Source organism: Hyla sarda, chromosome 4 (assembly GCF_029499605.1).
Source record: "Hyla sarda isolate aHylSar1 chromosome 4, aHylSar1.hap1, whole genome shotgun sequence".
NCBI lineage: Eukaryota > Metazoa > Chordata > Amphibia > Anura > Hylidae > Hyla > Hyla sarda.
In genome coordinates this window covers 13,333,192-13,359,622 of record NC_079192.1, presented here as the reverse complement: position 1 = coordinate 13,359,622, position 26,431 = coordinate 13,333,192, and the positions used below count along the sequence as shown (strand labels likewise).

The 26,431-nt window shown below is 44.6% G+C and overlaps 1 long non-coding RNA gene across 1 annotated transcript in view; it reads right to left on the bottom strand.

Moving 5' to 3' along the window:
- The window catches only part of LOC130367556 (uncharacterized), a 101,099-nt gene that overhangs the window by 56,831 nt on the left and 17,837 nt on the right, over positions 1 to 26,431 (bottom strand). The window contains exon 2 of the long non-coding RNA XR_008892103.1: positions 9,686 to 9,803. This is a non-coding gene — a long non-coding RNA (uncharacterized LOC130367556). The remainder of the gene's footprint in view (positions 1 to 9,685; positions 9,804 to 26,431) is intronic.

The following is a 26,431-nucleotide window of genomic DNA, read 5'->3' as shown; positions in this document are numbered from 1 at the left end:
TGGGATTTGTAGTTTTGCAACATCTGGAGAGCTAGAATATAGAGACCACTGCAAACTTTGGCACTCCAGATGTTGCAAAACTACAACTCCTAGCATGCCCACACAACTGTCTGGGCATGCTGGGAGTTGTAGTTTTGCAACATCTGGAGTGCCACAGTTTGCAGTGGTCTCTATATTCTAGCTCTCCAGATGTTGCAAAACTACAAATCCCAGCATGCCCAAACAGCGAACAGCTGCTCAGCATGCTGGGAGTTGTAGTTGCGTACCTCCAGCTGTTGCATAACTATATCTACCAGCATGCCCTTCGGCGATCAGTACATGCTGGGAGTTGTACTTTTGAAACAGCTGGAGGCACACTGGTTGGAAAATACTGAGTTAGGTAACAGAACCTAACTGAAGGTTTTCCAACCAGTGTGCCTCCAGCTGTTTCAAAAGTACAACTCCCAGCATGCACGGTCTGTCAGTACTTGCTGGGAGTTGTAGTTTTGAAACAGCAGGAGGTGTGCCCCCCCCATGTGAACGTACAGGGTACATTCACACAGGCAGTTTTACAGTAAGTTTCCTGCTTCAAGTTTGGGCTGCGGCAAATTTTTTGCTGCAGCGCAAACTCCTAGCGGGAAACTCACCGTAACCCGACAGTGCGAATGTATCCTAAAAACACTACACTACACTAACACATAATAAAGAGTAAAACACTACATTTACACCCCCTTACACTGTCCCCCAAATAAAAATGAAAAACGTCTTGTACGGCAGTGTTTCCAAAACGGAGCCTCCAGCTATTGCAAAACAACAACTCCCAGCATTTCCGGACAGCCACTGACTGTCCAGGCATGCTGGGAGTTTAGCAACAGCTGGAGGCCCCCTGTTTGGGAATCACTGACGTACAATACCCCTGTGTCCACCCCTGTGCAATCCCTAATTTAGTCCTCAAATGCGCATGGCGCTCTCTCACTTCAGAGCCCTGTCGTATTTCAAGGAAACAGTTTAGGGCCACACATGGGGTATTTCCGTACTCGGGAGAAATTGCACTACAAATTTTGGGGGGCTTTTTCTTCTTTTACCCCTTATGAAAAGGAAAAGTTGGGGTCTACACCAGCCTTTTAGTGTAAAAAAAAAATGTTACACTAACATGCTGGTGTTGCCCCATACTTTTTATTTTCATAAGAGGTAAAAGGAAAACAAGACTCCCAAAATTTGTAACGCAATTTCTCTTGAGTACGGAAATAAACCAGATGTGGATGTAAAATTCTCTGCGGATGCACAACAAGGCTCAGGAATGAGAGCGCCATGTACATTTGAGTCCTAAATTGGTGATTTGCACAGGGGTGGCTGATTCTACAGCGGTTCTGACATAAACGCAAAAAAATAAATACCGACATGTGACCCCATTTTGGAAACTACACCCCTCACGGAGCGTGACAAGGGGTATAGTGAGCATTAACACCCCACAGGTGTTAGACAAATTTTAATGAAAGTTGGATGGGAAAATGAAAAAAATATTTTTTTCACTAAAATGCTGGTGTTACCCTAAATTTTTCATTTTCACAAGGGAAAATAGGAAAAAAAGGCCCTCAAAATTTGTAACCCCATTTCTTCTGAGTAAGAACATACCCCATATGTTGATGTAAATTGCTCTGCTGGTGCACTACAATGCTCAGAAGAGAGGGAGCGCCATTGGGATTTTGAAGAGAAAATGTGTCCGGAATTGAAGGTCACGTGTGATTACAAAGCCCCCATAGTGCCAGAACAATGTGACCCCATTTTGGAAACTACACCCCTCACATAATGTAATAAAGGGTACAGTAAGCATTTACACCTCACAGGTGTCTGACAGATTTTTGGAACAGTGGTCCGTGAAAATGAAAAATGTAATTTTTCATTTGCTCAGCCCATTGTTCCAAAGATCTGTCAAATGCCACTGGGGTGTAAATACTCACTGCACCCCTTCTTAAATTCTGAGAGGGGTGTAGTTTCCAAAATGGGGTCACATGTTGGGGGGTCCACTGTTCAGGCTCCACAGGGGGCTTTGTAAACGCACATGGCCCCCGACTTCCATTCCAAAAAATTCACTCTTCAAAAGCTCAATGACTCTCCTCCTCTTCTGAGCATTGTAGTGCGCCCGCAGAGCACTTGACGTCCACACATGGGGTATTTCCATAATCAGAAGAAATGGGGTTACATATTTTGGAGGTAATTTTCTAATATTACCCCTTGTAAAAATGTAAAATTTGGGGAAAAACCTGCATGTTAGTGAAAAAATTTTTTTTTTCATTTACCCACCCAACTTTAACAAAAAGTCATCAAACACTTGTGAGGTGTTAAGGCACACTGTACCCCTTGTTACATTCATTGAGGGGTGTAGTTTCCAAAATAGTATGTCATGTGGGTATTTTTGCTGTTCTGGGACCATAGGGGCTTCCTACATGCGACATGCCCCCCCCCCCCCAAAAAACCATTTCAGCAAAATTTGCTTCCCAAAAGCCAAATGTGACTCCTTCTCTCCTGAGCATTGTAGTGCGCCAGCAGAGCACTTGACGTCCACACATGGGGTATTTCCATACTCAGAAGAGATGGGGTTACAAATTTTGGGGGGCATTTTCTCCCATTACCCTTTATAAAAAATGGTAAACGAAAAGTCGTCAAACACCTGTGGGGTATTAAGGCTCACTGGACCCCCTGTTACGTGCCTTGAGGGGTGTAGTTTTCAAAATAGTATGCCATGTGGTGGGGTTTCCTCTGTTCTGGCACCATGGGGGCTTCCTAAATGTGACATGCCCCCCAAAAACCATTTCAGAAAAATTCACTCTCCAAAATCCCATTGTCGCTCCTTCCCTTCTGAGCCCTCTACTGCACCCACAGAACACTTGACATATACATATGACGAATTTCGAGAGAAATTGGGTTACAAATTTTGAGAGGATTTTTCTCCTTTTACCCCTTGTATAAATTCAAAAACTGGGTCTACAAGAACATGCGAGTGTAAAAAATGAAGATTTTGAATTTTCTCCTTCACTTTGCTGCTATTCCTGTGAAACACCTAAAGGGTTAACACACTTACTGAATGTCATTTTGAATACTTTGAGGGGTGCAGTTTTTATAATGGGGTCATTTGTGGGGTAATTTTATTTTATTTCTAATAAGAAGGCCCTTCAAATCCACTTCAAAACTGAACTGGTCCCTGGAAAAATTCGGATTTTGAAAATTTTGTGAAAAATTGGAAAATTGCTGCCATACTTTGAAGCCCTCTGATGTCTTCCAAAAGTAAAAACATGTCAACTTTATGATGCAAACATAAAATAGACATATTGTATATGTGAATCAATATATCATTTATTTGGAATGTCTATTTTCCTTACAAGCAGAGAGCTTCAAAGTTAGAAAAATGCTAAATTTTCAATTTTTCATCAAATTTTTGAATTTTTCACAGAGAAAGGATGCAAGTATCGACAAAATTTTACCACTGACAAAGTAGAATATGTCACGAAAAAACAATCTCAGAATCAGAATGAAAGGTAAAAGCATCAGAGTTATTAATGTTTAAAGGGGTACTCCGGGGCTTACACATCTTATCCCCTATCCAAAGGATAGGGGATAAGATGCCTGCTCGCGGGAGTCCCGCTATCACGCCCCCTTCCATAGGCTTGCATTGAGAGGCGGAGCGTGACGTCACACGGGGGCGGGGGAGTGACGTCACACGCCGCCGTCCCTGCGGTCGACCGTAATCAGTCTGATTACAAACGGGGTGCCGCGTGCATGATCACGGGCGTCCCCAGCTGCGGGACTCTCGCGATCAGGCATCTTATCCCCTATCCTTTGGATAGAGGATAAGATGTGTAAGCACCGGAGTACAACTTTAAAGTGAAAGTGGTCAGATGTGCTCTGGTCCTACAGTGAAAAATGGCCTGGTCCTTAAGGGGTTATCCACCATAAGGTGATTTTAGTAGTAAGTACCTGCCAGAACTGGGTGTTTCCTGTTGAATTTCATTCTCTAAACTACACATCCCATAGTTCCATGCTTGCAAGTATGAGGTCACTTCCCCCCTCCCACACATCAGCCACCCCACCCAATGAAATACACCTGCGATCCCTTCAATGCAATACATCAGTGTTTCCTGATCAGGGTGCCTACAGCTGTTGCAAAATAAACTCTCTCCCACCCAGCGGTTGCTCCACCCATTGAAGCAAGACAGACTCCCTCTGATCACCTGACTAGTGATGTCATGTCTCGACACGCTGCAACCTGGGAAATCCTGAGACATGAGTCATTTTGTATGCTGTTAAAAATAAATATTGGGGCGAAAATCACAGACGACCGTCACACACAGGTACAGACACTATATTATGAACTTTACAGCCCCTGTAGCATAGTCAAATAAAAAAAAAAAGATCCTGGAATACCCCTTTAGCTGGGGAAGGAGGAGTCAGGACATGTGCTTGTGGCCATCTTGGAAAGGCAGTTGAGCAGAGAGAGAGAGGACACAGAGGAAACAGCCTGTCAGGATGTGGCCCTCAAAAGTGCTGCAGCAGCTCAGAGGAATCTGCTAGCAAGTTGACAAGTAGTTGATCTGGCAGCAGAAAAGCCTCTGTAGGCCGTGAAGACAAAATTAAAGGGGTACTCCGGCGCTAAGACATCTTATCCCCTATCCAAAGGATAGGGGATAAGATGCCTGATCGCGGGGGTCCCGCCGTTGGGGACCCCCATGATCTTTCACGCTGCATCCCATTATAGTCAGCCCCCGGAGCAAGTTCGCTCCGGGTCTGATGACTGGCGATCACGGGGCCGGAGTATTGTGATGTCACACTCCGCCCCCTCAATGCAAGCCTATGGGAGAGGGCGTGACAGCTGTCACGCCCCCTCCCATAGGCTTGCATTGAGGGGGCGGGTGTGATGTCACACGGGGGCGGAGCCGTGACGTCACAATACTCCGGCCCCGTGATCGCCAGTCATCAGACCCGGAGCGAACTTGCTCCGGGGGCTGACTATAACGGGATGCAGCGTGAAAGATCATGGGGGTCCCCAACGGCGGGACCCCCGCGATCAGGCATCTTATCCCCTATTAAAGCTGATTTACAGCCTGTGGAAGAGTAAGCATAAAATCTTCTCTCTCTGTTCCACAACAGGGGCCCCTGAACATTAAAAGACCTTGATCTCTGTTTATTGACATTGAGAGTTTCAGCCTGCTCCAAGTTACAATGTAAAGCAGGACTTTGTATGGGCCCTATCTATTTAAAGGGGTACTCCGGTGGAAAACGTATTTTATTTTATTTTTTTAAATCAACTGGTGCCAGAAAGTTAAACAGATTTGTAAATTACTTCTATTAACAAAAATCTTAATCCTCCCAGTACTTATTAGCTGCTGAATACTACAGAGGAAATTATTTTCTTTTTTGGAACACAGAGCTCTCTGCTGACATCACAAGCACAGTGCTCTCTGCTGACATCTCTGTCCGTTTTTAGGAACTGTCCAGAGCAGCATATGTTTTCTATGGGGATTTTCTCCTACTCTGGACAGTTCTTAAAATGACCAGGGGTGTCAGCAGAGAGCTCTGTGTTCCAAAAAAGAAATAATAATTTCCTCTGTAGTATTCAGCAGCTAATAAGTACTGTAAGGATTAAGATTTTTTTTAATAGAAGTAATTTACAAATCTGTTTAACTTTCTGGCACCAGACGATTTAAAAAAAAAAGTTTTCCACTGGAGTACCCCATTAATATGTACCAACTGAGGGTACCCAACAGCTGCTAGGGTGAAGATTAGGGTGAGACCTATGTACACATTGTATTTGTCTGGTTTTTGTGCTATTCTATACCTTACAGTTTTGTTATGCATGGTTGTTTTCTTTTATGCACTACAAAAAAATTTCCCAATGGGACCCAACATCCATACCCTGGATGTTCTGTTAGGTGGAGGCACCGGCACAGATATGTTCCCCAGCTCCTAGGTGGCGGAGGGTCAGGTTCGGCCTGCTGAGTGCAGAGAGGTAACAAGGGTAGGTAGCAGGCTGAATTGTAATAGATGTCAGAATTACCTTAAAGGGGTACTCCACCGCTAGACATCTTATCCCCTATCCAAAGGAGATAAGATGTCTGATCTCGGCTACATCACCGCAGACATCCGCCGATGCACTGAGAGTACTTCGCTCTGTGCCGGATGACTGGTGGTGCAGTGCCGAGGCTCGTGACGTCACGGCCTCGCCCCCTCAATGCAAGTCTATGGGAGGGGGCGTGACGGTCGTCACGCCCCCTCCCATAGACTTGCATTGGGGGGCGTGGCCATGACGTCACATGCCTCTGGCACTCCGGTGCTGCACCCAACACTTTAAACGAATGCCGGGTGCAGCAGGGAGATCGCGGGGGTCAAGCTGCTGGGGATAGGGGATAAGATATCTAGGGGCGGAGTACCCCTTTAACGAGTACCAAAACAGCTGACTCAGCATGACTGAGCCATGACTAAGTGTTTGTGGTGGACTAGAAACGTGTCGGCCAGGAGAGGCAGCATTTTTTATGTTTTCACGTTGTATTTTTTTTTAAAGATTTGAATAATAAAGGCTTCTAAGTTTTTGGCTCTTCCTCCACTGGATGTTTCTTCAGGAATTTGGATGATTCGCTTCCATAGAGGCCACATGAGGTTTCGGCGCAGGCTGTGGTTTCATACAGGGCTTAAGTTTCTGCACATATGGAATCTGATGGAGCGGGAGCGTCCCCAGAGCCTTTCTGTAAACAACCATATAATAGATGCGGGAGAACAGTTGGGACTACAACCCTGAATGTGTCACATTATTCTGCAGGAGGTGTGAAGGGCGGGGGCGGGGGGGGGGGCGCATATTTATAGTTATGTGACATTCCTCCTCTGACTGTATAGGGCAGGTTGTCTCCATATAATATACATAGTACTGCAGGAGATACTGTGTAATGTAATCCACACCTAGAAATTATGACACTACAGGATGATAACATTTGGGGTACAGGATGATGACACTTGGGGTACAAGATAATGACACTTGGGGTACAGGATGATTGAGACTTGGGGTACAGGATGATAACACTTGGGGTACAGGATAATAACACTTGGGGTACAGGATGATAACACTTGGGGTACAGGATGATGACACTTGGGGTACAGGATAATGACACTTGGGGTACAGGATGATGACACTTGGGGTACAGGATTATAACACTTGGGGTAAAGAATGATAACACTTGGGGTACAGGATGATTGAGACTTGGGGTACAGGATGATAACACTTGGGGTACAGGATAATAACACTTGGGGTACAGGATGATGACACTTGGGGTACAGGATGATGACACTTGGGGTACAGGATTATAACACTTGGGGTACAGAATGATAACACTTGGGGTACAGGATGATAACACTTGGGGTACAGGATGGTGACACTTGGGGTACAGGATAATAACACTTGGGGTACAGGATGATAACACTTGGGGTACAGGATGATGACACTTGGGGTACAGGACAATAACACTAGGGGTACAGGATGATGACACTAGGGGTACAGGATGATGACACTTGGGGTACAGGACAATAACACTTGGGGTACAGGATGATACCACTTGGGGTACAGGATGATGACACTTGGGGTACAGGATGATAACATTTGGGGTACAGGATAATGACACTTGGGGTACAGGATAATAACACTTGGGGTACAGGATAATAACACTTGAGGTACAGGATGATGATAACACTTGGGGTACAGGATGATGACACTGGGGTACAGGATGATGACACTGGGGTACAGGATGATTATAACACTTGGGGTACAGGATAATGACACTTGGGGTACAGGTTAATTACACTTGGGGTACAGGATGATAACACTTGGGGTAGAGGATGATAACACTTGAGGTACAGGATGATGACACTTGGGGGTACAGGATGATGACACTTGGGGGTACAGGATGATGACACTTGGGGTACAGGATGATGACACTTGGGGTACAGGACGATGACACTTGGGGTACAGGATGATAACACTTGGGGTACAGGACGATGACACTTGGGGTACAGGATGATAACACTTGGTGTACAGGATGATGACACTTGGGGTACAGGATAATAACACTTGGGGTACAGGATGATAACACTTGGGGTACAGGATGATGACACTGGGGGTACAGGACAATGACACTTGGGGTAGAGGATGATGACACTTGGGGTACAGGATGATGACACTTGGGGTACAGGACGATGACACTTGGGGTACAGGACGATGACACTTGGGGTACAGGACGATAACACTTGGGGTACAGGATGATAACACTTGGGGTACAGGATGATGAAACTTGGGGTACAGGATGATACTTTGGGGCTCCGGCTGTTCTTCCCTCCTCTCCTGGTGGGTCTTGTTATGGAGGTGTCGGTGACATTATTGGGGGCTCTGGCTGGAGATGTCGGCACAATGCAGGGAGGCTCCTGGTATTTATTAGGATTATGACGTCCTGTCTGGTAATAATCAGGACATGGAGGATGGGATCCCGCTCATTACTGCCATATAAGAGAATATGGGGCTGGGAATAAACCTGTCAGGGAAGATCCTGACCCTCACATCACGTCTTTCGGATATTCCTTCAGAATAAGAAGCAGCCACACCCCCCCCCCCCCCCCCTCATAGACTGGCTCAAGCCCAAAATGTCCTCCGTGTCAAATTAGATAAAATTAGATTATAGTCTTCACATGTAGGCCGGTGGGCCATTTTGCCTTATAAACAGGATGTCATCAATGCTGCGACACCGTGTGTTACATCGAACAGGTAATGTGTGGAGACCTAAATGGTTTTTCAGGGATAGAAACACACTAATTTCTTCCAAAAACAGCACCACCCTGTCCTCAGGTTTTGTGTGGTATTGCATCGTTCCATTGAAGTGAATAGAGCCAAGTTGTAATACCACACACAACCTGATGACAGATGTGGCGCTGTTTTTGGAAGAAAATAAAGTCAGGATTAAGGGTCTTAGTACATGACTGAGAATGTATACTGAGCCCAAGATATCTCCAGAAGAAAAGAATACCCCTCTGTAGACCGCTGTTTTGGCTTGATATACATTCCCAGTCATGTACTTTGTTCTCTCATACCACCTATCGGAGGTAGCTTTTCCTTCAAAGTCTCCAATTAAGAGTCTAAGTAAGTGTTTTGTTTCAATTAAGAGTTTTGAACATGACTGGGAATGTATGTTTGGTATACATTCCCAGTCATGTTCAGTCTACAGAGGGGTATTTTTTTTCCCTTGGGAGATATTTTGGGCTTGGTATACATTCCCAGTCATGTTCAGTCTACAAAGGGGTATATTTTTTCCCTTAGGAGATATTTTGGGCTTGGTATACATTCCCAGTCATGTTCAGTCTACAGAGGGGTATATTTTTTCCCTTAGGAGATATCTTGGGCTTGGTATACATTCCCAGGCATTTTCTAAGACTAATAGTCTGAGAGAACAGTCACAGACTCCTCATAATAGTCTCCACCTATAGCGTTTGCCCCAGAATACACTCGCACTAATAGTAAAGCTGGGTACCTGTCCCTAACCAGGCCCCTGGCTCCTAACTAAAAGGACAATAATGTAAAGATTTTGGTTGATTTTGGAGCAGTTCACACTGAGTTAAACTGATGGGGAGGCGGAGCGGAGCTGTATGGGCCGGGGCCCCCAGGACTTGGCTCACGAACCTGTTTACATGAGAGATACATGGAGCGGAGGATCCTGGCGGGGCCGACAACTCGTAGGAAAACTTTACTCATCTCCATAAAATAACATCCAGTAATACAAATCCCAATGTTACGTTTCCTAATAAAAAAATAAAGAAAAAAAATAAAGAATTTAGGAAAATAAATGTGTTGTAACTTTTTCACCATCCTTCTGGTGAAAACGTGGAATCTCTTCACAGACAAGAAATGTTATTTATCGTTAATGAAATAAATAAATACATAAATAAATAAATTCATTCATAAATAAGTAAATAAATAAATACATAAATAAATAAAAAAATACTTAATAAATAAATAAATAAATAAATACATAAAATAAAATGAATTGATCCATGTGGGAAATTGGTGTCCAAAAGCATCTGAATCCCTCAAATAGGGATTTCAGAGAGATAAACACCCCCCCCCCCCCCCCCCCCACCACCACCACCACCCCATATGACTGACAGTACACTGTCGGTAACTCAGCTTTCCAAGGACCCTGAAGAATAGCAAAAAATAATAATAAATCACAATTTTACACAAGGGTCCTTCGTAAACTAATAAGTTATAAACTAACTTTACTATGGGGTCTTTGCCATTGTTACGACCCCCAATATTCCACCCTAAAGTGTATGTAAGAACTTTACTATGGGGCCTTTGCCGTTGTTCCAGCTCCCCCAGAATTTCCCCTAAATACATGTTTTATTCACATTACAGAGGAGTACAATAAGGTGTCAGTCTTCACTGCCGTTCTATTGACACCATTTTACGTGCGACAACAACCAGCAAACTTGGAATTACACGAAAATCTTCAGAAATTCTCCCATCCTATAGACAGAACACTATAAGAAAGGGTCAGTCTTTCTTTTAGTCCTGAGGCGGAGTTCCTTCGCCTCTATCTAGTCATCACCGCTAACAATCTTCCCCCTGAATCACCGGTGTTGTGTTCCGCGCTCCAGCCGCACACGCTGGCTGTGAGCGCATGGCCTCATTATCTCCTGCTGCCGGCATGGATGGCATGCGAATCCCAGCCCGTCACTCACCTTGTGCTCCTCCTCTGCCTCTCTGCTCCGGCGCACGTGTCCCTGTCCCCTAGGGGCTCACCTGTGACTCAGTTATAAGTTCCTCCACCTCCCAAACTTCCCTGCCGGATCTTTGTTGCCCTAGTGCCTGAGAGAAGGCGTTCCTGAGAATTGCCTTGCCGTGTTTCTGACCCTAAGTTCTGTAACCTGACCTTGCTCCTTTGCTGCCTGCCTATTGACCTCCCGCTACGTTCCTGACTGCGCTACTGTGCCGTCTGCCCTGACCTACTGCTATCCTGACCACGAGTTGCCATATACTACCTGTGCCTCGAATCTCCTCAGCCGCCTGCTTGGTTGAGCCATGCCAGAGGTAGCGACCTGGGTGCCGCCTGCCGCAAAAAGTCCATCCCGCTTTGCGGCGGACTCTGGTGAAAACCAGCGGCACCTTAGACTCCTCTCCCTGGTACGGTCCATGTCATCTGCCACACAGGTCCAGCAGATCCACTACCACAAGTGTTCCTGTCTACTGAACCGTGAGTGTTGCAACCGGTTTATTGATAAAGTATGGAAACAAATGTATCTAAATAAAATAAAAAAATACTCATTAAAGGGAAATTTTTTTTGATTGTCACAGCTCCACCTTCTTTATAGATAATGGTTACCACTAAGTCATGTGATGTATGTTTATAATTTAAGAACAATTGTAACATATGGGTGCTGCAGCATTGACGACATTCTTTTTTAAAAGAAGCACTCTTAAATTGTATTTTTTGCTAAGTGCAGGATAGACAAGGGTTGTTCAACCCCGCTGCCTCTAGCCGTTGCAAAACTACAACTCCTAGCATTCCTGGACAGCCTTTGGCTGTCCGGGCATGCTGGGAGTTGTAGCTTTGCAACAGCTAGAGGTACCCTGGTTGGGCAATACTGGTGTAAGGTGTATAAATAGTCACCACTAGGTGGAGACAAACAAACAAGCACATAGCGCCCTCCTCTAATGCTGCTACAGAATTAGAGGAGGGCGCTATGTACTTGTTTGTTTGTCTCCGCCTAGTGGTGACTATTTACACACCTTACACCAGTATTGCCCAACCAGGGTACCTCTAGCTGTTGCAAAGCTACAACTCCCAGCATGCCCGGACAGCCAAAGGCTGTCCGGGCATGCTAGGAGTTGTAGTTTTGAAACAGGAATTGTAGCTTTGTCATAGGTTGACAGTCTGCTAAACCCTCCTGGCAATTCTAGACTTCACAGCAGCCACGTGCTGTGCGGGCATACTGGGAGTTGTAGTTTGCAACAGCTAGTCAAGCCCCCTCCCGTAGACTTGCATTGAGGGGGCGTGGCCGTGACATCACGAGCCTCCGGCGCTAAACCTAACGCTCTAAACGGACGCCAAGTGCAGCAGGGAGATCACGGGGGTCACCAGCAGTGGGACCCCCGCGATCAGACATCTTATCCCCTATCCTTTGGATAGGGGATAAGATGTCTAGGGGCGGAGTAACCCTTTCAGAGAGAAGAAGTTGTACAAGAGCTTCTCTGCCTCACACTGACCCTTATTCTGGGCCAAACGGTCCGATCAGTTCTGCCTGTCTGTCGAGGAGGACTTTTTCTCAAAATGTGCCTTTCCGAGTGTCATGTCACAGATTACCAAAGAGTGAGTTAAGTGGAGTCCTATTTTGCACCACTATAACTCGTGAATATCCTCATTCGGTAGTTTCAGTACTTTGGACTTGAGAACTTGAAACCCAGAGAAGCGGAACATCTGCTCACATCTACAATAGACATTTCACGTACGCGCGCTAAAGCGCATAGGGGGAGATTTATCCAAACCTGTACAGAGGAAACGTTGCTGAGTTTCCCATAGCAACCAATCAGATCGCTGCTTTCATTGCCAAAGGATCATGGATAAGATGTATGATCGCCGGGACTCCCCCATTCTGAAAGTTTGGGCAGCCGTGGTTGTTACAACCCCTCTATTCATGTCTATGGGAGGGGGCGTGACGTCCGTCACGCCCCCTCCCATAGACATGAATGGAGGGGGCGGGGCGTGAGGTCACGACCATGGCCGCCCAAACATGACTTTCGAATAGCCGGGTATTGCACTGAGTTGGTTGGGGGGGGGGGGGGGTCCCCACTGATCAGACATCTTATCCCCTATGTTTTGTAAAGGGAATAAGATGTCTAGGGGCGTAATACCTAGGGCTCAAGTCCTGCAGGAACACATGGGAACTGAGTTCCTGCATTTTTTTTTCACAAAACTAACACTGTTCCCATTAGCAGGAGTCCTGAACCAGCACTTGCGTCGAAATCTTGGGTTCCCACGACTTTTTCAATATAACTTGACTCCTGGGAGTACCCCTTTAACCCCTTAAGGACTCAGGGTTTTTCCGTTTTTGCACTTTCGTTTTTTCCTCCTTACCTTTTAAAAATCATAACCCTTTCAATTTTCCACCTAAAAATCCATATTATGGCTTATTTTTTGCGTCGCCAATTCTACTTTGCAGTGACATTAGTCATTTTACCCAAAAATGCATGGCAAAACGGAAAAAAAAATCATTGTGCGACAAAATCGAAAAAAAACCGCCATTTTGTAACTTTTGGGGGCTTTCGTTTCTACGCAGTGCATATTTCGGTAAAAATTACACCTTATCATTATTCTGTAGGTCCATACGGTTAAAATGATACCCTACTTATATAGGTTTGATTTTGTCGCACTTCTGGAAAAAATCATAACTACATGCAGGAAAATTTATACGTTTAAAAATGTCCTCTTCTGACCCCTATAACTTTTTTATTTTTCCACGTATGGGGTGGTATGAGGACTCATTTTTTGCGCCGTGATCTGAAGTTTTTATCGGTATGATTTTTGTTTTGATCGGACTTTTTGATCACTTTTTATTCATTTTTTAATGATATAAAAAGTGACCAAAATACGCTTTTTTGGACTTTGGAATTTTTTTGCGCGTACGCCATTGACCGTACGGCTTAATTAATGATATATTTTTATAGTTCGGACATTTACGCACGCGGCGATACAACATATGTTTATTTTTTATTTTTTTTACACTGTTTTATTTTTTTTATGGGAAAAGGGGGGTGATTCAAACTTTTATTAGGGAAGGGGTTAAATGACCTTTATTAACACTTTTTTTTTACATTTTTTTTGCAGTGTTATAGGTCCCATAGGGACCTATAACACTGCACACACTGATCTCTAATGCTGATCACTGGCGTGCATTAACACGCCTGTGATCAGCATTATCGGCGCTTGACTGCTCCTGCCTGGATCTCAGGCACGGAGCAGTCATTCGTCGATCAGACACCGGGGAGGCAGGTAAGAGCCCTCCCGGTGTCCGATCAGCTGTTCGGGACGCCGCGATTTCACCGCGGCGGTCCCGAACAGCCCGACTGAGCAGCCGGGTCACTTTCACTTTCACTTTAGAAGCGGCGGTCAGCTTTGACCGCCGCTTCTAAAGGGTTAATATCGCACATCGCCGCGATCGGCGATGTGTGGTATTAGCCGCGGGTCCCGGCCGTTGATTAGCGCCGGGACCGACGCGATATGATGCGGGATCGCGGCGCGATCCCGCTTCATATCACGGGAGCCGGCGCAGGACGTAAATATACGTCCTGCGTCGTTAAGGGGTTAAAGGGGTCTTCCACTGGAAAACATTATTTTCTAAATCAACTGGTGCCAGAAAGTTAAACAGATTTGTAAATAACTCCTTTTTAAAAATCTTAATCCTTCCAGTACTTATCAGCTGCTGTTATGATGAACAGGAAGTTATTTTCTTTCTGAATTTCCTTTCTGTCTAACCACAGTGCTCTCTGCTGACACCTCTGTCCATTTTAGGAACTGTCCAAAGCAGGATAGGTTTTCTATGGGGATTTGCTCCTACTCTGGACAGTTCCTAAAATGGACAGAGGTGTCAGCAGAGAGCACTGTGGTCAGACAGAAAGGAAATTCAATAAGAAAAGAACTTCCTGTGGATCATAACAGCATCTTATCAGTACCGGAAGGATTAAGATTTTTTTTAATAGAAGTCATTAACAAATCTGTTTAACTTTCTGGCACCAGTTGATTTAAAAAAAAAAAAAAAAATGTTTTCCAGTGGAGTAGCCCTTTAATCTGGAATTGCATAAGGAGTTCAGTAAAGTTGTTTCACTGAATCCTAGCGTCAGAAGTCTCCTTCCTGGGAACATGTAGGTACTGTGCCACGTTAAATACCCAGCATAACCCTCACTATCACCCCTAGTGGCTATGACAAAGGGAGATAAGCGGCCAAGCCATCAAACACCTCTGCTGCCGCTTATCTCTGTGTAAACTCTGATGGGATTACGTGAAGATATAATTAGACTAAAGATAAGGTAAGGGCACTAGAAAGGACAGAATGTCGGGGGGGGGGGGGGGGGGGGAGTGCCCAGTGGGGGGGCGTTATCAGGGCCACTATTGTAGGGCAGTGGAGACACACAATGACCACACATGATCCACTCACTGTATGTGAGGAGCCGTAATTATAGGAGGAACAGAATAATACACAGTGAGGTTAACAAAATTAAATATCAAGAAAGTATGTGACCCCTGAGCAAACAATGCCCATTGTAGGACACCGGAACGACAGGGTCTGTATCACCTCAGATAAGATATAACAGACATTACCTGTGTATAAGGGGTGAGGAAGGGGAGTCTGATGTGTGAGTATTAAGTTGGGGGGCAGTGTTATGATGTGTGTATTATGTTGGGGGCAGTGTTCTGATGTGTGTGTATTATGTTGGGGGCAGTGTTCTGATGTGTGTATTATGTTGGGGGCAGTGTTCTGATGTGTATGTATTATGTTGGGGGCAGTGTTCTGATGTGTGTATTATGTTGGGGGGCAGTGTTCTGATGTGTATGTATTATGTTGGGGGCAGTGTTCTGATGTGTGTATTATGTTGGGGGCAGTGTTCTGATGTATGTATTATGTTGGGGGGCAGTGTTCTGATGTGTGTGTATTATGTTGGGGGCAGTGTTCTGATGTGTGTGTATTATGTTGGGGGCAGTGTTCTGATGTGTATGTATTATGTTGGGGGGCAGTGTTCTGATGTGTATGTATTATGTTGGGGGGCAGTGTTCTCATGTGTATGTATTATGTTGGGGGCAGTGTTCTGATGTGTATGTATTATGTTGGGGGGCAGTGTTCTCATGTGTGTATTATGTTGGGGGCAGTGTTCTCATGTGTGTATTATGTTGGGGGCAGTGTTCTGATGTGTGTGTATTATGTTGGGGGGCAGTGTTCTGATGTGTATGTATTATGTTGGGGGCAGTGTTCTGATGTGTATGTATTATGTTGGGGGGCAGTGTTCTGATGTGTATGTATTATGTTGGGGGCAGTGTTCTCATGTGTGTATTATGTTGGGGGCAGTGTTCTGATGTGTGTGTATTATGTTGGGGGGCAGTGTTCTGATGTGTGTATTATGTTGGGGGCAGTGTTCTGATGTGTGTATTATGTTGGGGGCAGTGTTCTGATGTGTATGTATTATGTTGGGGGGCAGTGTTCTGATGTGTATGTATTATGTTGGGGGCAGTGTTCTGATGTGTGTGTATTATGTTGGGGGGCAGTGTTCTGATGTGTGTGTATTATGTTGGGGGGCAGTGTTCTGATGTGTGTGTATTATGTTGGGGGGCAGTGTTCTGATGTGTGTGTATTATGTTGGGGGCAGTGTTCTGATGTGTGTGTATTATGTTGGGGGCAGTGTTCTGATGTGTATGTATTATGTTGGGGGGCAGTGTTCTCATGTGTATGTATTATGTTGGGGGCAGTGTTCTGATGTGTATGTATTATGTTGGGGGGCAGTGTTCTCATGTGTGTATTATGTTGGGGGCAGTGTTCTGATGTGTATGTATTATGTTGGGGGCAGTGTTCTGATGTGTGTATTATGTTGGGGGCAGTGTTCTGATGTGTGTGTATTATGTTGGGGGGCAGTGTTCTGATGTGTGTATTATGTTGGGGGCAGTGTTCTGATGTGTGTGTATTATGTTGGGGGCAGTGTTCTGATGTGTATGTATTATGTTGGGGGCAGTGTTCTGATGTGTATGTATTATGTTGGGGGCAGTGTTCTGATGTGTGTGTATTATGTTGGGGGCAGTGTTCTGATGTGTATGTATTATGTTGGGGGCAGTGTTCTGATGTGTATGTATTATGTTGGGGGCAGTGTTCTGATGTGTGTGTATTATGTTGGGGGCAGTGTTCTGATGTGTGTGTATTATGTTGGGGGCAGTGTTCTGATGTGAATGTATTATGTTGAGGGCAGTATTCTGATGTGTGTGTATTATGTTGGGGGCAGTGTTCTCATGTGTGTATTATGTTGGGGGCAGTGTTCTGATGTGTGTGTATTATGTTGGGGGCAGTGTTCTGATGTGTGTGTATTATGTTGGGGGCAGTGTTCTGATGTGTATGTATTATGTTGGGGGCAGTGTTTTGATGTGTATGTATTATGTTGGGGGCAGTGTTCTGATGTGTATGTATTATGTTGGGGGCAGTGTTCTGATGTGTGTGTATTATGTTGGGGGCAGTGTTCTGATGTGTATGTATTATGTTGGGGGCAGTGTTCTGATGTGTGTATTATGTTGGGGGCAGTGTTCTGATGTGTATGTATTATATTTGGGGCAGTGTTTTGATGTGTATGTATTATGTTTGGGGCAGTGTTCTGATGTGTGTGTATTATGTTGGGGGCAGTGTTCTGATGTGTGTATTATGTTGGGGGCAGTGTTCTGATGTGTATGCATTATGTTGGGAGGCAGTGTTCTGATGTGTGTGTATTATGTTGGGGGCAGTGTTCTGATGTGTGTGTATTATGTTGGGGGCAGTGTTCTGATGTGTATGTATTATGTTGGGGGCAGTGTTCTGATGTGTATGTATTATGTTGAGGGCAGTATTCTGATGTGTATGTATTATGTTGGGGCAGTGTTCTGATGTGTATGTATTATGTAGGGGGCAGTGTTCTGATGTGTGTATTATGTTGGGGGCAGTGTTCTGATGTGTGTGTATTATGTTGGGGGCAGTGTTCTGATGTGTGTGTATTATGTTGGGGGCAGTGTTCTGATGTGTATGTATTATGTTGGGGGCAGTGTTCTGATGTGTATGTATTATGTTGGGGGCAGTGTTCTGATGTGTGTATATTATGTTGGGGGCAGTGTTCTGATGTGTGTATTATGTTGGGGGCAGTGTTCTGATGTGTGTGTATTATGTTGGGGGCAGTATTCTGATGTGTGTGTATTATGTTGGGGGGCAGTGTTCTGATGTGTATGTATTATGTTGGGGGCAGTGTTCTGATGTGTGTGTATTATGATGGGGGCAGTGTTCTGATGTGTGTATTATGTTGGGGGCAGTGTTCTGATGTGTGTGTATTATGTTGAGGGCAGTGTTCTGATGTGTATGTATTATGTTGGGGGCAGTGTTCTGATGTGTATGTATTATGTTGGGGGCAGTGTTCTGATGTGTGTGTATTATGTTGGGGGCAGTGTTCTGATGTGTGTGTATTATGTTGGGGGCAGTGTTCTGATGTGTGTGTATTATGTTGGGGCAGTGTTCTGATGTGTGTATTATGTTGGGGGGCAGTGTTCTGATGTGTGTGTATTATGTTGGGGGCAGTGTTCTGATGTGTGTGTATTATGTTGGGGGCAGTGTTCTGATGTGTGTGTATTATGTTGGGGGCAGTGTTCTGATGTGTGTGTATTATGTTGGGGGCAGTGTTCTGATGTGTGTATTATGTTGGGGGGCAGTGTTCTGGTGTGTGTATTATGTTGGGGGCAGTGTTCTGATGTGTGTGTATTATGTTGGGGGCAGTGTTCTGATGTGTATGTATTATGTTGGGGGCAGTGTTCTGATGTGTATGTATTATGTTGGGGGCAGTGTTCTGATGTGTATGTATTATGTTGGGGCAGTGTTCTGATGTGTATGTATTATGTTGGGGGCAGTGTTCTGATGTGTGTATTATGTTGGGGGGCAGTGTTCTGATGTGTATGTATTATGTTGGGGCAGTGTTCTGATGTGTATGTATTATGTTGGGGGCAGTGTTCTGATGTGTATGTATTATGTTGGGGGCAGTGTTCTGATGTGTATGTATTATGTTGGGGGCAGTGTTCTGATGTGTGTGTATTATGTTGGGGGGCAGTGTTCTGATGTGTATGTATTATGTCGGGGGCAGTGTTCTGATGTGTGTATTATGTTGGGGGGCAGTGTTCTGATGTGTATGTATTATGTTGGGGGGCAGTGTTCTGATGTGTATGTATTATGTTGGGGGCAGTGTTCTGATGTGTGTATTATGTTGGGGGCAGTGTTCTGATGTGTGTATTATGTTGGGGGCAGTGTTCTGATGTGTGTATTATGTCGGGGGCAGTGTTCTGATGTGTATGTATTATGTTGGGGCAGTGTTCTGATGTGTATGTATTATGTTGGGGGCAGTGTTCTGATGTGTGTATTATGTTGGGGGCAGTGTTCTGATGTGTATGTATTATGTTGGGGGGGCAGTGTTCTGATGTGTATGTATTATGTTGGGGGCAGTGTTCTGATGTGTGTATTATGTTGGGGGCAGTGTTCTGATGTGTATGTATTATGTTGGGGGCAGTGTTCTGATGTGTGTGTATTATGTTGGGGCAGTGTTCTGATGTGTGTATTATGTTGGGGGGCAGTGTTCTGATGTGTATGTATTATGTTGGGGGGGCAGTGTTCTGATGTGTGTGTATTATGTTGGGGGCAGTGTTCTGATGTGTGTGTATTATGTTGGGGGCAGTGTTCTGATGTGTGTGTATTATGTTGGGGGCAGTGTTCTGATGTGTGTATTATGTTGGGGGGCAGTGTTCTGGTGTGTGTATTATGTTGGGGGCAGTGTTCTGATGTGTGTGTATTATGTTGGGGGCAGTGTTCTGATGTGTACGTATTATGTTGGGGGCAGTGTTCTGATGTGTACGTATTATGTTGGGGGCAGTGTTCTGATGTGTACGTATTATGTTGGGGCAGTGTTCTGATGTGTATGTATTATGTTGGGGGCAGTGTTCTGATGTGTGTATTATGTTGGGGGGCAGTGTTCTGATGTGTATGTATTATGTTGGGGCAGTGTTCTGATGTGTATGTATTATGTTGGGGGCAGTGTTCTGATGTGTATGTATTATGTTGGGGGGGCAGTGTTCTGTTGTGTATGTATTATGTTGGGGGCAGTGTTCTGATGTGTGTATTATGTTGGGGGGCAGTGTTCTGATGTGTATGTATTATGTTGGGGGGCAGTGTTCTGATGTGTATGTATTATGTTGGGGGCAGTGTTCTGATGTGTGTATTATGTTGGGGGCAGTGTTCTGATGTGTGTGTATTATGTTGGGGGGCAGTGTTCTGATGTGTGTATTATGTTGGGGGCAGTGTTCTGATTTGTGTATTATGTTGGGGGCAGTGTTCTGATGTGTATGTATTATGTTGGGGCAGTGTTCTGATGTGTATGTATTATGTTGGGGGCAGTGTTCTGATGTGTGTATTATGTTGGGGGGGCAGTGTTCTGATGTGTATGTATTATGTTGGGGGCAGTGTTCTGATGTGTGTATTATGTTGGGGGCAGTGTTCTGATGTGTATGTATTATGTTGGGGGGGCAGTGTTCTGATGTGTATGTATTATGTTGGGGGCAGTGTTCTGATGTGTGTATTATGTTGGGGGCAGTGTTCTGATGTGTATGTATTATGTTGGGGGCAGTGTTCTGATGTGTGTATTATGTTGGGGGCAGTGTTCTTATGTGTATGTATTATGTTGGGGCAGTGTTCTGATGTGTGTGTATTATGTTGGGGGCAGTGTTCTTATGTGTATGTATTATGTTGGGGGGCAGTGTTCTGATGTGTATGTATTATGTTGGGGGCAGTGTTCTGATGTGTATGTATTATGTTGGGGGCAGTGTTCTGATGTGTATGTATTATGTTGGGGGCAGTGTTCTGATGTGTATGTATTATGTTGGGGGCAGTGTTCTGATGTGTATGTATTATGTTGGGGGCAGTGTTCTGATGTGTATATTATGTTGGGGGGCAGTGTTCTGATGTGTGTGTATTATGTTGGGGGGCAGTGTTCTGATATGTATGTATTATGTTGGGGGGCAGTGTTCTGATGTGTGTATTATGTTGGAGGCAGTGTTCTGATGTGTGTGTATTATGTTGGGGGCAGTGTTCTGATGTGTGTATATTATGTTGGGGGCAGTGTTCTCATGTGTGTATTATGTTGGGGGCAGTGTTCTGATGTGTATGTATTATGTTGGGGGGCAGTGTTCTGATGTGTGTGTATTATGTTGGGGGCAGTGTTCTCATGTGTGTATTATGTTGGGGGCAGTGTTCTGATGTTTATGTATTATGTTGGGGGGCAGTGTTCTGATGTGTATGTATTATGTTGGGGGGCAGTGTTCTGATGTGTATGTATTATGTTGGGGGCAGTGTTCTGATGTGTGTGTATTATGTTGGGGGCAGTGTTCTGATGTGTGTATTATGTTGGGGGCAGTGTTCTGATGTGTATGTATTATGTTGGGGGCAGTGTTCTGATGTGTGTGTATTATGTTGGGGGCAGTGTTCTGATGTGTGTGTATTATGTTGGGGGCAGTGTTCTGATGTGTATGTATTATGTTGGGGGCAGTGTTCTGATGTGTATGTATTATGTTGGGGGGCAGTGTTCTCATGTGTGTATTATGTTGGGGGCAGTGTTCTCATGTGTATGTATTATGTTGGGGGCATTGTTCTGATGTGTGTATTATGTCGGGGGCAGTGTTCTGATGTGTGTGTATTATGTTGGGGGCAGTGTTCTGATGTGTGTGTATTATGTTGGGGGCAGTGTTCTGATGTGTATGTATTATGTTGGGGGCAGTGTTCTGATGTGTATGTATTATGTTGGGGGCAGTGTTCTGATGTGTATGTATTATGTTGAGGGCAGTGTTCTGATGTGTGTATAATGTTGGAGGCGGTGTTCTGATGTGTATGTATTATGTTGGGGGCAGTGTTCTGATGTGTGTGTATTATGTTGGGGGCAGTGTTCTGATGTGTGTGTATTATGTTGGGGGCAGTGTTCTGATGTGTATGTATTATGTTGGGGGCAGTGTTCTGATGTGTGTGTATTATGTTGGGGGCAGTGTTCTGATGTGTATATTATGTTGGGGGGCAGTGTTCTGATGTGTGTGTATTATGTTGGGGGGCAGTGTTCTGATATGTATGTATTATGTTGGGGGGAGTGTTCTGATGTGTGTATTATGTTGGAGGCAGTGTTCTGATGTGTGTGTATTATGTTGGGGGCAGTGTTCTGATGTGTGTATATTATGTTGGGGGCAGTGTTCTCATGTGTGTATTATGTTGGGGGCAGTGTTCTGATGTGTATGTATTATGTTGGGGGGCAGTGTTCTGATGTGTGTGTATTATGTTGGGGGCAGTGTTCTGATGTGTATGTATTATGTTGGGGGCAGTGTTCTAATGTGTATGTATTATGTTGGGGGGCAGTGTTCTGATGTGTATGTATTATGTTGGGGGGCAGTGTTCTGATGTGTATGTATTATGTTGGGGGCAGTGTTCTGATGTGTGTATTATGTTGGGGGCAGTGTTCTGATGTGTGTGTATTATGTTGGGGGCAGTGTTCTGATGTGTGTGTATTATGATAGAGGCAGTGTTCTGATGTGTATGTATTATGTTGGGGGCAGTGTTCTGATGTGTATGTATTATGTTGGGGGCAGTGTTCTGATGTGTATGTATTATGTTGGGGGGCAGTGTTCTGATGTGTGTATTATGTTGGGGGGCAGTGTTCTGATGTGTGTATTATGTTGGGGGGCAGTGTTCTGATGTGTGTGTATTATGTTGGGGGCAGTGTTCTGATGTGTGTATTATGTTGGAGGCAGTGTTCTGATGTGTGTGTATTATGTTGGGGGCAGTGTTCTCATGTGTGTTTTATGTTGGGGGCAGTGTTCTGATGTGTATGTATTATGTTGGGGGCAGTGTTCTGATGTGTATGTATTATGTTGGGGGCAGTGTTCTGATGTGTATGTATTATGTTGGGGGCAGTGTTCTGATGTGTGTATTATGTTGGGGGGCAGTGTTCTGATGTGTGTGTATTATGTTGGGGGGCAGTGTTCTGATATGTATGTATTATGTTGGGGGGCAGTGTTCTGATGTGTGTATTATGTTGGAGGCAGTGTTCTGATGTGTGTGTATTATGTTGGGGGCAGTGTTCTCATGTGTGTATTATGTTGGGGGCAGTGTTCTGATGTGTATGTATTATGTTGGGGGGCAGTGTTCTGATGTGTGTGTATTATGTTGGGGGCAGTGTTCTCATGTGTGTATTATGTTGGGGGCAGTGTTCTGATGTTTATGTATTATGTTGGGGGGCAGTGTTCTGATGTGTATGTATTATGTTGGGGGGCAGTGTTCTGATGTGTGTGTATTATGTTGGGGGCAGTGTTCTGATGTGTGTGTATTATGTTGGGGGCAGTGTTCTGATGTGTGTATTATGTTGGGGGCAGTGTTCTGATGTGTATGTATTATGTTGGGGGCAGTGTTCTGATGTGTGTGTATTATGTTGGGGGCAGTGTTCTGATGTGTGTGTATTATGTTGGGGGCAGTGTTCTGATGTGTATGTATTATGTTGGGGGCAGTGTTCTGATGTGTATGTATTATGTTGGGGGGCAGTGTTCTCATGTGTGTATTATGTTGGGGGCAGTGTTCTGATGTGTATGTATTATGTTGGGGGCATTGTTCTGATGTGTGTATTATGTCGGGGGCAGTGTTCTGATGTGTGTGTATTATGTTGGGGGCAGTGTTCTGATGTGTGTGTATTATGTTGGGGGCAGTGTTCTGATGTGTATGTATTATGTTGGGGGCATTGTTCTGATGTGTGTATTATGTCGGGGGCAGTGTTCTGATGTGTGTGTATTATGTTGGGGGCAGTGTTCTGATGTGTGTGTATTATGTTGGGGGCAGTGTTCTGATGTGTATGTATTATGTTGGGGGCAGTGTTCTGATGTGTATGTATTATGTTGGGGGCAGTGTTCTGATGTGTATGTATTATGTTGGGGGCAGTGTTCTGATGTGTGTGTATTATGTTGGGGGCAGTGTTCTGATGTGTGTGTATTATGTTGGGGGCAGTGTTCTGATGTGTATGTATTATGTTGGGGGCAGTGTTCTGATGTGTGTGTATTATGTTGGGGGCAGTGTTCTGATGTGTATGTATTATGTTGGGGGCAGTGTTCTGATGTGTATGTATTATGTTGGAGTGCAGTGTTCTAATGTGTATGTATTATGTTGGGGGCAGTGTTCTGATGTGTATGTATTATGTTGGGGGCAGTGTTCTGATGTGTATGTATTATGTTGGGGGCAGTGTTCTGATGTGTATGTATTATGTTGGGGGCAGTGTTCTGATGTGTATGTATTATGTTGGGGGCAGTGTTCTGATGTGTATGTATTATGTTGGGGGCAGTGTTCTGATGTGTATGTATTATGTTGAGGGCAGTGTTCTGATGTGTGTATTATGTTGGGGGCAGCGTTCTGATGTGTGTGTATTATGTTGGGGGCAGTGTTCTGATGTGTGTATTATGTTGGAGGCGGTGTTCTGATGTGTATGTATTATGTTGGGGGGCAGTGTTCTGATGTGTCTATTATGTTGGAGGCAGTGTTCTGATGTGTATGTATTATGTTGGGGGCAGTGTTCTGATGTGTATGTATTATGTTGGGGGCAGTGTTCTAATGTGTATGTATTATGTTGGGGGGCAGTGTTCTGATGTGTATGTATTATGTTGGGGGGCAGTGTTCTGATGTGTATGTATTATGTTGGGGGCAGTGTTCTGATGTGTGTATTATGTTGGGGGCAGTGTTCTGATGTGTGTGTATTATGTTGGGGGCAGTGTTCTGATGTGTGTGTATTATGTTAGAGGCAGTGTTCTGATGTGTATGTATTATGTTGGGGGCAGTGTTCTGATGTGTATGTATTATGTTGGGGGCAGTGTTCTGATGTGTATGTATTATGTTGGGGGGCAGTGTTCTGATGTGTGTATTATGTTGGGGGGGCAGTGTTCTGATGTGTGTGTATTATGTTGGGGGCAGTGTTCTGATGTGTATGTATTATGTTGGAGGCAGTGTTCTGATGTGTGTGTATTATGTTGGGGGCAGTGTTCTCATGTGTGTTTTATGTTGGGGGCAGTGTTCTGATGTGTATGTATTATGTTGGGGGCAGTGTTCTGATGTGTATGTATTATGTTGGGGGCAGTGTTCTGATGTGTATGTATTATGTTGGGGGCAGTGTTCTGATGTGTGTATAATGTTGGAGGCGGTGTTCTGATGTGTATGTATTATGTTGGGGGCAGTGTTCTGATGTGTGTGTATTATGTTGGGGGCAGTGTTCTGATGTGTGTGTATTATGTTGGGGGCAGTGTTCTGATGTGTATGTATTATGTTGGGGGCAGTGTTCTGATGTGTGTGTATTATGTTGGGGGCAGTGTTCTGATGTGTGTGTATTATGTTGGGGGCAGCGTTCTGATGTGTATGTATTATGTTGGGGGCAGTGTTCTGATGTGTATGTATTATGTTGGAGTGCAGTGTTCTGATGTGTATGTATTATGTTGGGGGCAGTGTTCTGATGTGTATGTATTATGTTGGGGGCAGTGTTCTGATGTGTATGTATTATGTTGGGGGCAGTGTTCTGATGTGTATGTATTATGTTGAGGGCAGTGTTCTGATGTGTGTATTATGTTGGGGGCAGCGTTCTGATGTGTGTGTATTATGTTGGGGGCAGTGTTCTGATGTGTGTATTATGTTGGAGGCAGTGTTCTGATGTGTATGTATTATGTTGGGGGCAGTGTTCTGATGTGTGTGTGTATTATCTTGGGGGGCAGTGTTCTGATGTGTGTGTATTATGTTGGGGGCAGTGTTCTGATGTGTATGTATTATGTTGGGGGCAGTGTTCTAATGTGTATGTATTATGTTGGGGGGCAGTGTTCTGATGTGTATGTATTATGTTGGGGGGCAGTGTTCTGATGTGTATGTATTATGTTGGGGGCAGTGTTCTGATGTGTGTATTATGTTGGGGGCAGTGTTCTGATGTGTGTGTATTATGTTGGGGGCAGTGTTCTGATGTGTGTGTATTATGTTAGAGGCAGTGTTCTGATGTGTATGTATTATGTTGGGGGCAGTGTTCTGATGTGTATGTATTATGTTGGGGGCAGTGTTCTGATGTGTATGTATTATGTTGGGGGGCAGTGTTCTGATGTGTGTATTATGTTGGGGGGGCAGTGTTCTGATGTGTGTGTATTATGTTGGGGGCAGTGTTCTGATGTGTGTATTATGTTGGAGGCAGTGTTCTGATGTGTGTGTATTATGTTGGGGGCAGTGTTCTCATGTGTGTTTTATGTTGGGGGCAGTGTTCTGATGTGTATGTATTATGTTGGGGACAGTGTTCTGATGTGTATGTATTATGTTGGGGGGCAGTGTTCTGATGTGTATGAATTATGTTGGGGGGCAGTGTTCTCATGTGTGTATTATGTTGGGGGCAGTGTTCTCATGTGTAAGTATTATGTTGGGGGCAGTGTTCTGATGTGTATGTATTATGTTGGGGGGCAGTGTTCTGATGTGTATGTGTTATGTTGGGGGGCAGTGTTCTCATGTGTGTATTATGTTGGGGGCAGTGTTCTCATGTGTATGTATTATGTTGGGGCAGTGTTCTGATGTGTGTGTATTATGTTGG